The sequence below is a fragment of the Neopelma chrysocephalum genome, unplaced genomic scaffold (genome assembly GCF_003984885.1).
Source record: "Neopelma chrysocephalum unplaced genomic scaffold, ASM398488v2 Primary Assembly neopelma1_332, whole genome shotgun sequence".
Taxonomy (NCBI): domain Eukaryota; kingdom Metazoa; phylum Chordata; class Aves; order Passeriformes; family Pipridae; genus Neopelma; species Neopelma chrysocephalum.
Genome location: NW_020897995.1, coordinates 47,945 through 62,649, shown reverse-complemented (window position 1 = coordinate 62,649; position 14,705 = coordinate 47,945). Strand labels below are relative to the sequence as shown.

General features: G+C 47.7%; 1 long non-coding RNA gene across 1 annotated transcript; it reads right to left on the bottom strand.

Moving 5' to 3' along the window:
• Nucleotides 1-1,722: 1,722 nt before the first annotated feature.
• Nucleotides 1,723-13,880, bottom strand: LOC113978466. Its single transcript, XR_003537584.1, has 7 exons — nucleotides 13,711-13,880; nucleotides 13,447-13,540; nucleotides 12,698-12,979; nucleotides 5,563-5,798; nucleotides 4,661-4,885; nucleotides 2,040-2,085; nucleotides 1,723-1,914 (listed from the first exon to the last, which is right to left on the bottom strand). It is a non-coding gene; the product is annotated as an uncharacterized LOC113978466 (long non-coding RNA).
• Nucleotides 13,881-14,705: the final 825 nt, after the last annotated feature.

The window sequence follows — 14,705 nt, the reverse complement described above, 5'->3', positions numbered from 1 at the left end:
AAGCCCCTTCCCAAAACTCCAGCAATTCCTTTCGAGGTTCGGCCTTTCTTACAACAAGGGGACCAATGCAGCACCACCTTTCCAATGTTAAGTAGCATTTTTGCTGCCTTCACCACTAGGATCATTGTCGCTAAACAATTTAGGTACGGGTTGGAGCTGATCTTAGGAGTCTTTGCTACCAAACCTTGAATGCCACCATTAAGGAAACTGGCTACTAGGCCCTGGATGTCGAAATCAAAGAAAGGAAGCAATTCGTTCCATCCATCTGAATGGTCCCTTACAGGATGTCCTAGGACAGGCACAAAAACAGCTAGAATCATGAAAAAAATTAGTAAAAAGGCCATCGTTATTCTTTTTCTTTCTCCTTGTTCCTAAACAAAGCTATGTTTATGTAAACAAAATCGTTCTTGGCAGCTCTTCCAGTAGTGTCTCAAAACAATGGTGGATGTTTACCAAACAAACCTGCTCTTGGCAGCTTTCCCAGACAATGTTCCCACAACAAAACCAAAAGAACCAAAACAATCTCACTTCTGACACCAAAACAATCTATAGTCGCTTGGAGTTGGCTTCCCGCCAAACCCCACAGACTACAGAAGAAAAGCTCCCAGAAGAAGGTAAAAAACGAAACAGTAAAAGCTATATAAAATAGATATCTTTTGCATATATCACAGATATACAATTAAGGAAGAAGAGAGGGCGAGGTCTCTCTGACCGGCTTATTTATACCTCATGTTACGTAAAGGAATAGCATGGAATACTTCCTTGGTCACTTCCCTAGTTCCTGCTTACAAGCTGGTCTCCAGGAAGGCCTAGACTGAAACTATCACACAGCCCTAGTCCCTCCCTTTCTTCTAGAAAATTCTACCCCTACCTTATAGAAGCCTGAACCCACCTCCATAAACGAGCCATTTTTTACACCCTAATCCCGAGAGTGGCAAACCTGTTATTCCCACAGGGACCGCCTCACTGCTCCACAGGAAGATTTTTTGAAGATCCAGCAGATCCATTTGTAGGTTTAGCAGTGGCTGGGGGGAAAACTGGTGTTACTTTTACAGCAGACAGGGCAAAATAAGGCACGGCAAGAACATGACAGGCAACAGGAGAGACTGCAATCCAGACAGAGACTTTAAAATTTCCAAGGGAACGGAACAACGGAAGGGCGCAAAGGAAGAAACCCATTTTTTCCACAATTGCTTACCCGTCAACAGCATTTCTAAAGCAAGGGGAAGACATTCCGGAGGCTACACACTGGACATCTTCAGGGAATCCACAAATGACTCCTGTGCTAAACTTAGCCCCCTGGAGACCTCTTCAACCCAAAGTCTTTGCTTTCCTTTTATGTCCAAACCAGTGATTTATTGGCACACTACTACTACACAGCAGCAGGCACTGCAAAGCAGTAACTCTGGAGGAACAAATTCCCATGGAACAGGTGCATTTACTCTTTGGACACCTGGCCTCAAATTCTACAGCAGGTTTTACGCTACGTATGGCAAGCACTGAACTGATATTTGCCAAAAAACGACTGAATAATCTTTTCCTGAAGACAGATTATCTTTTGCCACCGATCTTCTTGCTTATTCCAAAAAAGACTGCACCACCTAAGCTACCAAGACAAGCCATGAATCACAGAATCCTAGCAAAAATCAAGAACTAACAACAAAGAACGGAGATGGTACGGTTTAGTGCTGAATGCCATCGGTGTACACGGGAGGGGAAGTGATGGCTGAAGCTTCTGAAAATCTGATCTCGTGTCTGCTTTGCTGTTTGTGCTTGAGATCAACTCTAGTGAAGGGCAACTTCAGCTTAAGCCAAGTGTTTCTTTGTGCTTGGCTTTTTCCAGGCAACTTCATAACATTGGACGCAACATTTTGGGAAGCAGCAAGTTTTCACATTCAAGTCTCAACTGGAAGGCTAGCAGAAAAAACCCCAAAAACCTACTTCTCACAGGAACTTGAAAAAAATGGCTGGAGAGCTGTCAAGAGTTAGGAATAGTCACGTTTTTGCTTAAAAACCCTCCTAACATAATGACACATTACCTCGTTGAGGGTCTCTAGCCATTTTTGCATCCCGTTCCTGTCGTGCCTAGAATTATACAGAAAAGGCACAGTTAAGATGTAGTATTGACAGAGTTAAGAGGTAAGATTTCTGTGGATTTAGCCATCATTTTACTCACACTCCTTCGAGGAAGAAAACTTTAGAACTTGATATGGTAGTAGAGTTCAAAGCAAATCCCCAGAAGACAAACTGCGTCTAGTGAGAGTGAACTATCCTCAGCTCCTCTGTTGACAACAAACTAAAAGTCTCCAGAGATTGCCATCAAGGTCAGAGAGAACTTCAGGGGACTAAGTCCTACCAACAAAAATGCAATAGGAAGGAGAAATGTTGGGACGGAAGCAAGCCCCCAAACTAAGAAACAAAACCCCTCCAGACATCAGTCATTGAAGAGGGGGGAAATGTCCTACCAGGCCTTCCTGGAAACCAGCTTGTAACCAGGAAGGAACTAGGAAGGTGACCAAGGAAGTATTCCATGCTATTCCTTTACGTAACCTGGGGTATAAATAAGGCATTGATAAGAGAGTTCGCTCTCTTCTCTTCCGGCGAGGTTGGAGAATGGTGGTCCCTGTTTTGGTCTGGCTTATCCGGAACTGAGGCCTACAGTGACTGCTGTTGTCGGCCACGTGTGAGGGGGGAGTGCTGGGTCGCGTCCAGACGTCCTGCTTTCTCTCAAGGGAAGTGGTGAGCTCTTGCCAATCTTTCAGTTTGCTGGTTGCCAGGTTTTTAGATCTGTTTTGTTTTTGTCCCTTTTCACCCTATTTTATCCTTTTCCCTTCTCCCTTCCCCCCTCTTCCCTTCGGGAAGCTATTTGGGGTCATAGATTCATATATATAATTCTCATTGCATATCTCTGTTTTATACGTAAAATATATATATTTTTGCTAGACCTTTGGCTACTTGGTTTTTTTTCCTTCCCTCTCTGGGAAGGAGACTCTGTTGTCAAGTTTCGGAGACTTGGCAGGAAGCCAGCTCCAAACTTGCACAGTAGTTGTGCATCAACTTCCTTGAGAGTCCGCTCAAGGCTGTGAGACACACGTGGTCTGAAAAGAAACTGGATGGGTGCTGTTGAAGTCAGGACGCTGAGTGAGAACAGAATCACCATTCTCAGAAATACTGCATTCTTTCCTTGGAATCAGCTCAACTGTTTTCCACAAGTAGATCTGGGAAGCATTTGTTGCAAAGCATTGAAGCAGCCTGGATAGTCATTTGAACTCCACATCTGCATAGATTAGCAACTGGATAAAACAATGAGCCATGAAATAACCTGTAGAAATATTTAATTTCTGTAACATCCTTCAGGGAAGCCAGGGAAGCAATGAAGGGACCTGTCTTGATCCTGACAAAACTTTGAGATGCCCAGAGTTTTCTTCTAGAAAATCACAATGGAAAGGACTAGCTGAAGATTGTTGCTGTAATTTGGTTTTAGGAAACACTGGGTACTCCCACTGTCCTTCCCTTCACTGTCTGTTTTCCCTGTTCTTTTTCAAAAAAGACACAACTGCCAACCCTTTTCTTTTAAACTAGGGCAGCTTTTTTCCTCCAACAGGAGTGGTTTCCTCCTTTGCCTTTTCCTTCTTTTAACATCTTACTGTCCTTTCTTTCCCTCACTTGTTGTGTGCTCCCTGCCCCTCCTGGTCTTCTCCTTTTTTCCCTTTTGCGTTGGGTCCCTGAAGTTTGCTTCCTTTCTAGTGCTTGCCTGCAGAATAGTCCCTGCAGATGGTAGAGCACTAATTACCTCACGAGTTCTTTCTGTACTGCCTGTCCACGCCTCCGCCCTCAAAAACGTGTTCACAGCGGTACAGAAAAGTTCCTCTCTGGAACTGCCGCTGCTCCACATTCCCTGCGCTGCCTTGGCCCTTTTTGCCTTCTTGGCGTTTTTGTCTTCAACGAGGTGCTGTGTGTAGACACCTTGTTGAAATGGGTTCTTTCCAATGGAGGTGGGGGGACCAGTGAACTGAGATGGACTTCAAAGTGAACAAATGCTTCCTGCATTCATCCAACAACTCAACACACTAACTCAACAGAGAAGCTTGGCCATGCCTCAATCCCGTGCTATGTGGTTGTCCCACTGATTACAACTACTGGTGTGTGGTTCCTACGTCTCCTGGTATCATGCTCTGCATTCTGGGAGGGATGTGCTATCACACTGACTGCTGATTACAGGGCATACTTGGACCAGTGGAATTGCAGAGGTTGCAGCATTGCTGCAAAATTAGAAGGCCACGAAGACTTCCCAAGGAGTAGGTAGCTCTGCTGTTTCATGGAGGAAGACGTAGCAGGAACTACAGGAGCAAATGCCTCCTATGCATTGTAACATATTAAAGCAAGGTCCAGTGAAGAAACTGCTAGAACGAAGATCAGTGATGAAGAAAAAGGTGTCTCACAGATGTCTGGTGGCATTTGGCACTCGTGGGGACATTAGCCATTTGAAATAGGTCACACATACCATCCGTGTCAATTTAGTGTAGAACTTAGGTAGGAGGTTCCTGCGCCACAGTGCTCTTTCCCACAGTTTCTCTTGTCAAAGAATGTAGTTACACAGCTCATTGCTTCCATTTCCATATTTTTTGGCCTTTGACCACTCTGGAAAATTTGTACCAACCTGATGAGCAGAAGTCTTGGGCTTTACCACAGATGTCTGGGTGGTGTTGTGAGAGCCAGACTTCTGTTCAGTCCCAAGCTGATGGCAAGATGTCCCAGGCCAGTTGAATCCAGAAGTGGACTTGCAGCCAGATGTCCGCTGACGGCGCTGCTTGGGACTGCAGATTTGCTTCTGTGGCACTCCCGAAGGAGCTTGGTGTTGGCCTCTGCAAGTCTCTCATTAGCTCTGAAACATTCAGAAGCACACAGAGAGTCATCTTTGGCAGTAAGGCTTTCGCAAAGTTACCCTCCATGGCCTTGACTACTACTCGACTTCTAAAAGCCAAGGGCATCAAGAGCGTCCCAAACGAGCACATCCTTTGATCTGAGCTTGTTCAGAGGGCCTGTTTCTAAGAAATCACACCAAGTGCAAGGAGCAGCAAGTGGCACCTCCATAAGAACTCTGGGCTACCCTGGCCTTCTCAAGGAAAGCTCAACCCTCAGACCTGCTGCCAAAACAGAAGCCAAGAAAGAGCGTTCTTAATTTTCATTCACAGAATCCAACTCTCTTCTCCGAGAGGCCTCTCCTTATTCAAACAGTAAAGGGCACAAGATTCATCTTTTCTGTCACACACGGGATGAGAAGATTAGAGATTGGCAAAAAGACTGCCTGCTAAAACAACCTCAACTTGAAAAGACACCCATAATGCCATAATGGCGGTGCTGTGGTGTTACTGCTGGAACTCTAAAGAGAAAGGAAGACAGGTCTGATGAAGGGAAGGGTCTTAAGGAACTTTCCCCACAAATATGCCACTTTCTGCTTTCCCACATGACGCTGGCCAGATGTAGAAAAGGGATTTTAGAAGGAAAATGCACGAGGAAAAAGGAGTCTGTTCTTCCCAGTCCAAAACAGCATGGACTTACTTTTCCAGTTTCTTGGCTAGGCTTTTTCTGGTTTTGGCTTCCACCAGATACAGCTCTTTGTATTTTTCCACTTCTGCCTGGGCGGATTCTTTTTGAAAAGGTCTTTCTGGTTGGTTGCTTTTTCTCCTTCCGAGTGCACGTTCAAGATCTCTAATTCTGTCTTCTAACTGGTTTTTCAGTGAGTCCAAGTGACTGGTTCTGCTTTCTTCTAACATGTCCTGGTAGGCTGCCTGTGCCTAAAGGAGACAGTGCACCTTCAACCACCACAAGAAAAAGAGAGCTCTGCCCAGCAGAAAATTGCACGCATGTAGGGGCGTGTCTGAGGTACAAAGGGAATGTACCAAGGCAGAGACGCCCAGAGAGCATGCGCTGAGGTTTACAACCCCCATTGGCTAAAGAGATCACATGGTCATGGGATATAAAAGGGAGCGGGAATTTCAAATAAAGCCTCTTTGTCTACCATCTCACAGGGAGCGTACATGATTTCTTTATTATATAAAGGCAGCGTGCCACGTGCACGCAACATCTGGCGACCCAACCTGGGGCCGAATCTACATTAGATCAGATAGCTTAAACCTGTAACAGGTATATATCGGTAGGATTTCCGGTTATCACTTTAGTTTTATAAAGTGGGAGTCCTTTTACCGAAAAAAACCTAGACGTCTGTAAACGTTGCCTTGGGGGAGACCAAGGAACGAAGTTAGTGAGCTCAAAAAAGTATAGGGTAAGTGCACAGAAAAAAAGAAGAAACGAGAAGAAAGAAGAAAACGCCGAGAGACCGGAGCGGGCAGGCACCGGAGAGAAAGCGGAGAGGGTCCAACACGCAACACTGAAGCAGTGAGTGAGCTGAGAGGCAGCCCGGGAGGCAAGGACTGCTCCCTGAGCAGCAGCGTGACCGCAGCTCGGAAAACCCGGGACGGGAGACGTGCTGAAACCGCGGGAAATCCCTGCTGCCCCATCGCCTCCGCGCGGCTGACCCAGCCACACCGGATCGGTGCCGCCGCTGCCCGTACCACCCCAGCCACACCGCCGGACCCCCGCATTGACTGTCTGCTTAGCAGAAAGCCTTGCAGCTCCGTGCTGCCTGCCGCCTGCACGCGTCGCCGCCGACTCCACCGGCCCCGCGCCCCGCCCAGAAGCCGCGCGGGACCGAGGGAACCCTGCGCCGACCGCGTCCAGCAGCCCCCGAACCCCACCTCGCCTAGCGATCCCCGCTGTACGCCCGCGCCGAGACAGAGTCCGCGCCTTTGCTGCCGCCGAGACCGAGTCCGCCGCCCGCGCCGCCAGCCCGCTCCGCCAGCCCGCGTCGAGCCCCGAGCCCGCACCGCCACCGCCTGCCAGCGCCAGGGAGAAGCCCCGCCACTGCAGCCGTCGCAGATCGAGCACGCCGCACGCCGCCGCCGAGCCCCGCCGCCGCCGTTTGCAGCCACTGCCGCTGAGCCGGGGAAACCAACCGACCAGAACTGGGAGTAGCCAGCAACCACACAAAGAACTTCCGTCCGCGTGCGTCCAAAGCGCCGAGAAAAGGTAAAATGGGGAATTTTTTCTCCACCGCAATTTCACAAGACACAGATGCACTGGCTATCCTTCTCAAGCCATATCATGTACAAGCCTCAAGAGCCGAACTTACTGAGCTTGTACACTTTATTAAGACAACTATCCCCGAACTGCCACTGGTAGAAGCCCTTAACATACGCATATGGGAAGAAATAGGGGATCTGCTAAAGCTAACAGCTCAGGGGGGAAACCCCCAGGCTATCAGAGCTTTCCCAGCATGGCAAATAATAATGTCTGCACTACACAGAGCCCACGAACGGACAACACAAGCGTATAACACCGACACGCACTCCCCCAATAATACTGCTAGCAGCAGCCGCCCAACTTTTAGGCATAGGAACACAAATGCCCAAAGTCTGGCGGGGGGGGGAATGGGAGATGTTCGTAATTTGAGCACTGAGTCAGAAGTCGAGAGCCAAAGGGACACGGGCCATTGGGAGGGGACGGAACCTGTGATGCGAGATCCCCACTCATGGGATCATGGCAGAGGGCTCCGTTACGGCGATCGGGGGGGTAACCCAGCAGATTTGCCTCCCTGTGCCGCGGATGACTGCCCGCCACGTGGCCCCGCATGGGCGCTGCCATCTTGCCCATCAAATGGCCCAGGAAAACTGTCTCTTCCATCCCAAACCCCGCCCCACTCCACCCATAGGTGCGAGGGGGGAGGTAGCTCCGCCCCCTCGCCGCCTCCGACACCCGCCCACACCCCCTCACCGGGAACTGAGATTGCCGGAGCCACGGGGGGGGGGAATGGGGGGGGAAGGGGGAGGAACTAGCAATAGTTCCGTCGGGAAGGAGCAAGGGAGCAAACGGGGGAAAGTCAGATAACACGTGGAAACAAAATAAGGATAAGGCAATTCGACCGAGTAGCCTGGAGAATAATCGGGCATACTCAAATGAATTTAGCCAAAGCCACACCCCTCAGCCTGAGCTCCTGTATGGAGCTGCTCAGAGGTTGAGGCATTCGGTAAGAGATGGTGGCATATCCTTAAATAATGCCTTCGGGTATTCGGAGGCATTGAATTCCATCCATTTTCCCACCCCACATGACACAGAACATGTGGACTGGTTATCTGACTTTCGGGAGAATTGTGCCAAACACACAGCAAACACCCCAACCGACATAACAATAAATCCATTAACTGGAGAAGGAAGACACAGCACAGCAGGTGCCCAATTAAATCACCCCCGAGAAAAATATAAAAAGTGATAATCAAACAGGCGCTGAGAGCCATGAGAAGGCTTCTCACCACAGACCAAAACAGCAATCAGCCCAGCACAAAAGTGTTACAAAGTTGTGCTGAGCCTAACCCACAATATTTAAATCGGCTGCAGTCTGCTTTAGGCAAGCAAATTGAATACAATGAAACCAGAGAGATGCTGTATAAGCAATTGGCTTTAGAAAAGACAAAAGCAAGCTGTGAGAAAGCTTTGCAAACCCTTTCTGGAGGGGTTGACCACGGCACTGCTGAGCTGGTTCAATCTTACCAAATATTTGTCTCTGAGGAGCACCAGTCTGTCTCTCTAGCTGCGGCCCTAGAAGCCCAGCTAGGAATACAAGAAGAGGCCAGACTTAGAGCAAGTGGTGTCAGGTGCAGTAGCACTGACCACTTTCAAGGAGATTACACCTGGAGACCCTTTGCAGCAATGCCCCAAAAATACTCTAATGGCAAGGAATGGACTGAGTTGTACCAGGGAAGCCGAAGGCGAGACAGGTGCCTTGCTGCAAGCATCGCACTGCTTGTTGCTGTGTCGCTTGCTGCCCTCTGTGCCACCGGCTTTCATGTGCCAGAGAGGAAGCAGCTTGAAGCAAGCCCCAAAGTGGCAACAAACAGCCCAGACAACACCCCTATATTCTGCACCCCCAAGAAAGGTGACAGGTGGAGAGTGCTGCCAAACTCAAAAGCAGTAAGTGCAGTCATAAAGCATGTAGGAGCACCGCAGCATGGACTGCCTTCACCCAATATGCTCCCAACGAGTTGGCCGCTATTGGTAACTGATTCCAAGATTTGTTCCTCTACCACCTTCCTACACCCTGAGGATGTGCCAAGGCTTGCCTTTCCCATCATGGCCTTGAACAATGCACGGTCCATACAAGGCTATTGCTGGGTTGTCCTTCCTCAGGGGATGCAAAATAGACCGACAAGGTATCAAACAACCACGATACATCCTTATACAGATAACCGACCAATGAGCACGACCACAGGAAATGAACTGCCATTTACTCTTACTGCTCTAATCAAAACTGTCCAAGATGCAGGGTTACAGCTTGCAGCGGAGAAAATCCAGCAACCACTACCCTGGACTTTCCTTGGACAGGAATTCATGCAGCAAAAAGATTCTCCACAGCTGCTGCAGCTCGAGGTAAAAAACACTTTATATTTACGCGAATTGCAGGAGCATCAGGGGACTGTTAAATGGCTGAGGGCCATTTTACACATAACCTCAGAGGAGCTACACCCTCTGCTTCAGCTGCCAAAGGGAGACTCCAGTCTAATGTCTAACAGGCTACTGATACCAGAAGCCAAAAGGGTGTTAGGCATTCATACCAAGGCAATAGAGAGAGGGCAAGGCAGAAGGAGAAATCCTGAACTGCAAATCTGCCTAGCCTTCATTCCCAACAGGTATCAACCATTAGCAGCCTTGTTACAGTGGGATCAGACTGAAAAAGACCCACTGCAAATACTGAAGTGGCTAATTTTGCCCCACATACCATCTAACACTGTGTGGACTGTTAATGAGATGTATGCAAAGCTTGTCATTAAAGGCAGAGGACGACTGCAGGAATTGGACGGAAGGGACCCTGCCATCATCCACATGCCAGCTACGAAGGACAATTTGGATAGGATGCCAGCTGAGGACAAAGGGTTCCAAGCTGCCTTAACAAGCTTTCATGGTAAAACTTTCATGCATCTCTCAAAACACAGGTTGTGGGCGGAAACAACTAATCTACCTTTAAAAGCCACGACCAGATGCCAACACAGACCAGTGAAAGGCTTCAGGGCCTTCACACCTGCATCTGGGAACAGCATAAAAGGCTGTAATAACTCAGGTAAAATCCTGCTACAAAACAAGGGAAAAACGGACGCAGACCACGAACCAAAGCTGTGCAGGTTCTGGAACTGACTCCGTCCATATTGCCTTCGAGAGTGTACTAAGTAATCCTTTAATGTTGTCATTGATTTCTGTTATGTTGCAAGTTGATACCCCATCTTGAAAGTTTGTTTATTTGAGATATCGTAGCGTTTTCCTGTTAATTGAAATTCGTTCTATTTGGTTTCTTGTGAATTATAGAAGGTTTTGATATCCATGCAATGCACACAAGGTAACACAATGACAGGTAAGGGCCAACAACTGACAAAGAACTAAGAAACTGAAAAAACAACAACGTTTAACATCATATCTAAGGTCTTGGAGCAAGCGAAATTGTCTCATTAATTTTTCCATCAGAATGCAAATTCCTTAAACAGACAAATTCAAATAACATTCAATCAGCTCAAGACTTCATCATGTCACGCCCAAACTGTCGAAAAATCACAACAGTGCCACATGGTTAATTGCGAATGAGATTGAGCAAACAGATCCACGCACATCTCTGAATTGGACATATTAAAATATGCACATGTAACAGTAGGTATATACCCACATCATGTAATCTCCACGACACCCACTGCAGAAAAGGCCAAGAGTGTGAGATGCTCTGGCTTAGTTGCCCAGCAACTCTTGGTCCATAATATTCACAGTAAAACAGCTACATTTCCTATCAAATAGGAAAATTCTCATGTCACTAGTATTCCACACTCACTCATTAGACAGGTAATTATACAAAGAGCACACTACACATCAAAACAGTGTCAACTAAACAAAAAAGGGGGGAGAGAATCTGTATAGCCAAAAGAATATCTGTGAAAAGCCATGTACGTATCAATTTTCAAATTGTGACAATGCTGGAAACATATAAGTATGAAAAGCAACACAAACCCCAGGCTAGTGTGCCTCTCCCAAAACATCGGTCATGGTAAGGGATTTGATATCTGGGCAGTGGACAGAACCACTAAATCTCTCATTTGGGAGAGAGGCTAAGCTGGGGAGTCTGAAGGAAAAGAGTTAAAATTAACCCCTTCCAGGTCTGTTACACCCCACAAGGCATAAAATCACATCAGCAAGAACCAGAGTGACGCAGAAGTTGTAAGAAAGTTATGTTTATGTTTAAGGTTTACATTAAGGACGACCAGTGTGGCAAAAAGCAGTTTGTAAAAACCCATGAATGTGTGTATGATGTGTGGAATGATGGCCATCAAGCGATTGAGAGCGTGAATGGACAAGAGTGTTGTATGACTGGACAAATATTGAAACACTAAACACCTCACAAATAACAATACCTCCGCCACAGGGTTGCTTTAAGAGAATTTAGTTTTGCTAAGCTTAACCTGTTTCTTAATAAAGTTGTACTCCCCAGTTATTTAAAACCCTCACGTTAAGAAAGGTTATAAGTTTGCACGGTTAGGCCAAGGTCTTTAAGTTAATAAAGTTATTTCTCCAAGTTGCACTGCCCCTTAGGAATATAAGAAGGTTTTAAAAGGTTTACATTAGAAGCATAAGAGGCCGAAGCAAGCAGTGTGCTGGGTCATTGCAAGCTTTGGTAGTTTATAATGTACTGTTCTGATTGTTTGTACTGTTGTTTTGCACTGGTTTTGTGATCCTCTTAGATAATAAAAAGGGGGGTGATGTAGGGGCGTGTCTGAGGTACAAAGGGAATGTACCAAGGCAGAGACGCCCAGAGAGCATGCGCCGAGGTTTACAACCCCCATTGGCTAAAGAGATCACATGGTTATGGGATATAAAAGGGAGCGGGAATTTCGAATAAAGCCTCTTTGTCTACCATCTCACAGGGAGCGTACATGATTTCTTTATTATATAAAGGCAGCGTGCCACGTGCACGCAACACACGCACCCAGTTTCAAGGGCCCAGCCTTACTCAGAGAGGCGGCTGTGCCTCCTCACTCCCAGCAGCAATCAAGGCAGAACCCAGGAGCTACCAGGGCAAAGAATTCTTTTCCTTGGGAAAGAAGCCCAAATTAGCACTCTTCTTCAAAGCTACTAATGAAGAGACACTGTGTCTGTAGGACAGGGCATATGGAAAAGGATTCTTCAAAGACAAGAAGAGCATCCCCCACCTCCACCCCCTTACCCCCACCCCTGTCATTTAAGTGACTCCTTTTCTGAGCACCTTCCCCCCCTACAGGGGCAAAGCAGCACCTGTAGATCTGGCCATGACAGCTGTAAATTGCCAAACCCATTCAAGGATGAGCAGCGAGAAGCAGAGCAGCGGACAGAGATACCCCCCAAGCACTGCAAAGTGGGAATCTGCCTTGGGCAGGCTTTGGATTCAGGGACCTGCCGGCACATTACACACCCATGACAGCACTCCTGCCCAACCAGTTTGCCTTCTGCCACTGCCTTCAGGAAAGACAGAAGCTAAGACACAGAATACAGGAGCAAAAGAAAAATACCAAAAACCATGGCCACAAGAGAAGTTTACGTAGCGCCTGTGGACACTGGGGAGAAAGTCACTTACTTGCAAAACGAGGCTGACATCTTGTAGCTTTGGACTTATTTCCTGGTCAGCTCATTCTTCCACCTCTCTTTTCCATTGTTCTGTTTGGCTGCCATCCAGCACCAAAGTCTCCAAACGATGATGGAGTTTTGTCACCTCTTCTTGCAGCTGGCATTTGCTCTTCTCCAGTTTTTCACACTTCCCACACAGAGTGGACAGTTCTTCTTGCAAAGCCTTTTTTTGGGCCTCTAGCTGCATGGTTGTTCTAGGCTCCATGTCCAGCTGCTGGGAAAGTTCACCAACCTGGACACAGAAAAAAAAAAAGAAAAGGAAACTCAGCATGATCTAAAGGCAGTGAATTCTGGGAAAACCTCTCAAGGGGGTGACCATGGCAACTGTATTTATCATCTACTGGAAACGAGCATAGAAAACACTTGGAAGATTCCCCGAGAGAAAGAAGAAACTTTAGACCTACTTAAGAATTTGGGAGACACTCCTGGGAGCAATACTTCCGGGTCCCTTGGAGCTCATGATGAAACTCCTCATTTAGAATCTAAGAATTCCTCTAGTGTCCAGCACAACAAATACCCTCAGGGTTTTTGTAGCAGTTGGGTAAAGGAGCAGGCTGCTTTCTGAGCAGCCTCTACTGAGGAGAAGGCAGAAACTGAGCTTCCCTAGGCTCTCCAGCAAAACTTCCTCTTCCAATTTCCCCACAGAAATAGGCAACTAGGCTCAAGAGTCACAAAAAGGGAAATTTAGGATCAGCTTACTGAGGCAGAGGCTTGCAGGTCTCTCAGAAGGGCTTCAACGCTATCGCTTGGTTGCTGGACAGTGGCTTCCAATCTGCTCTTTTCACTTGCAAAGCTTAAGAAGAAATACAGGTCTTATTCCCAGAAAATCTAATTCCAGACAAACTGTGCTAAGGAACAGAATCCACAGCAGAAGTGTCCTTCAAAATCCCACTGACTCTCCCCTTGTTTCCACCCAATGCCCCAAAGCCACAGACCCCTCGCTTCACTGGGTTACTCTCTTACTGTTGCGCGTCTTCTTCCAGTTGTTTTACAGTTGGATTAGTCTCAGAAGATGCCAACAGGAGGTCCTGCAGTTTCTGGGAAGAAGTTATTGCTTCTCTTTCCTTGTCATCCAAGGCAGTCTTCAAGTCACCAACACAATGCTCGGACTGAAGATGCTTTTCTTCCTCCTCCCGCAGCTGTAAAATCACGGTAAGAATGCACAGTTGTCAGGTGAGCTTTTCCAGAGAGGAGCCAGCTGCTGCTGAAAAACTCAGGTGCTGCATGTCTGTGTGCATCCCCTCTGCCCAAAGAACTGCAGTAAATTCAAGTCCCTTCAAAGCTTCACTTCTACTCCCCAATGAACACAAGCTGGATGCCTTTGTCCTCTTTTACAGCAGCCTCTCCCATCCCTCCACTGCTTTCCTACAGCTCAGTTCTAAGCACCGACACTGCCCCTCTGACCTTTTTTGTGACCTGTGACACTTCTTGTACTCCCTTGCTTGCTACTCCAGGAAAAGATGAGGGAAATAGTTCATCTTCCTAAAGGAAGGCGTCTGGCAAGTGTCAGAGGCCAAGTGCTCTGGCACATGTGCTCTGGAGCCCAGGATTGCACCAGAGGAGCATGGGGAGTTTTCTGAAGTGGAAAACACCCAGACTGTAGTGCAGAGAGAAGCGCCCAGCAGCCCCTGAGCAGGAAGCAGTGGATGCCTGAGGAGAGGCAGTTCTGCTTCAGTGTGGTGGGGCCAGGAAGGGTGGCATCACTGACAAGCTGATGAGCACCATTTCAGCAAAGGCAGCCAGGTGAAATGGTCCACAGACCTGCCCTGGAGTGGAGAATGGCACCAGGGGTGCGTGGGGAGTCTTCTTAAAGCAGGAAGACCTGGAATGTAGCAGAGAGAGAGGAGCCCCAGCCCCCCTGAGCGGTAAGGGATGAAACCCTAAGGAGAGGCAGCTCTGCCTTAGCATGGTGGGTTGTGGGGCAGGGGGCCAGAGGGACAGAGGCAGATCAAAGCCTG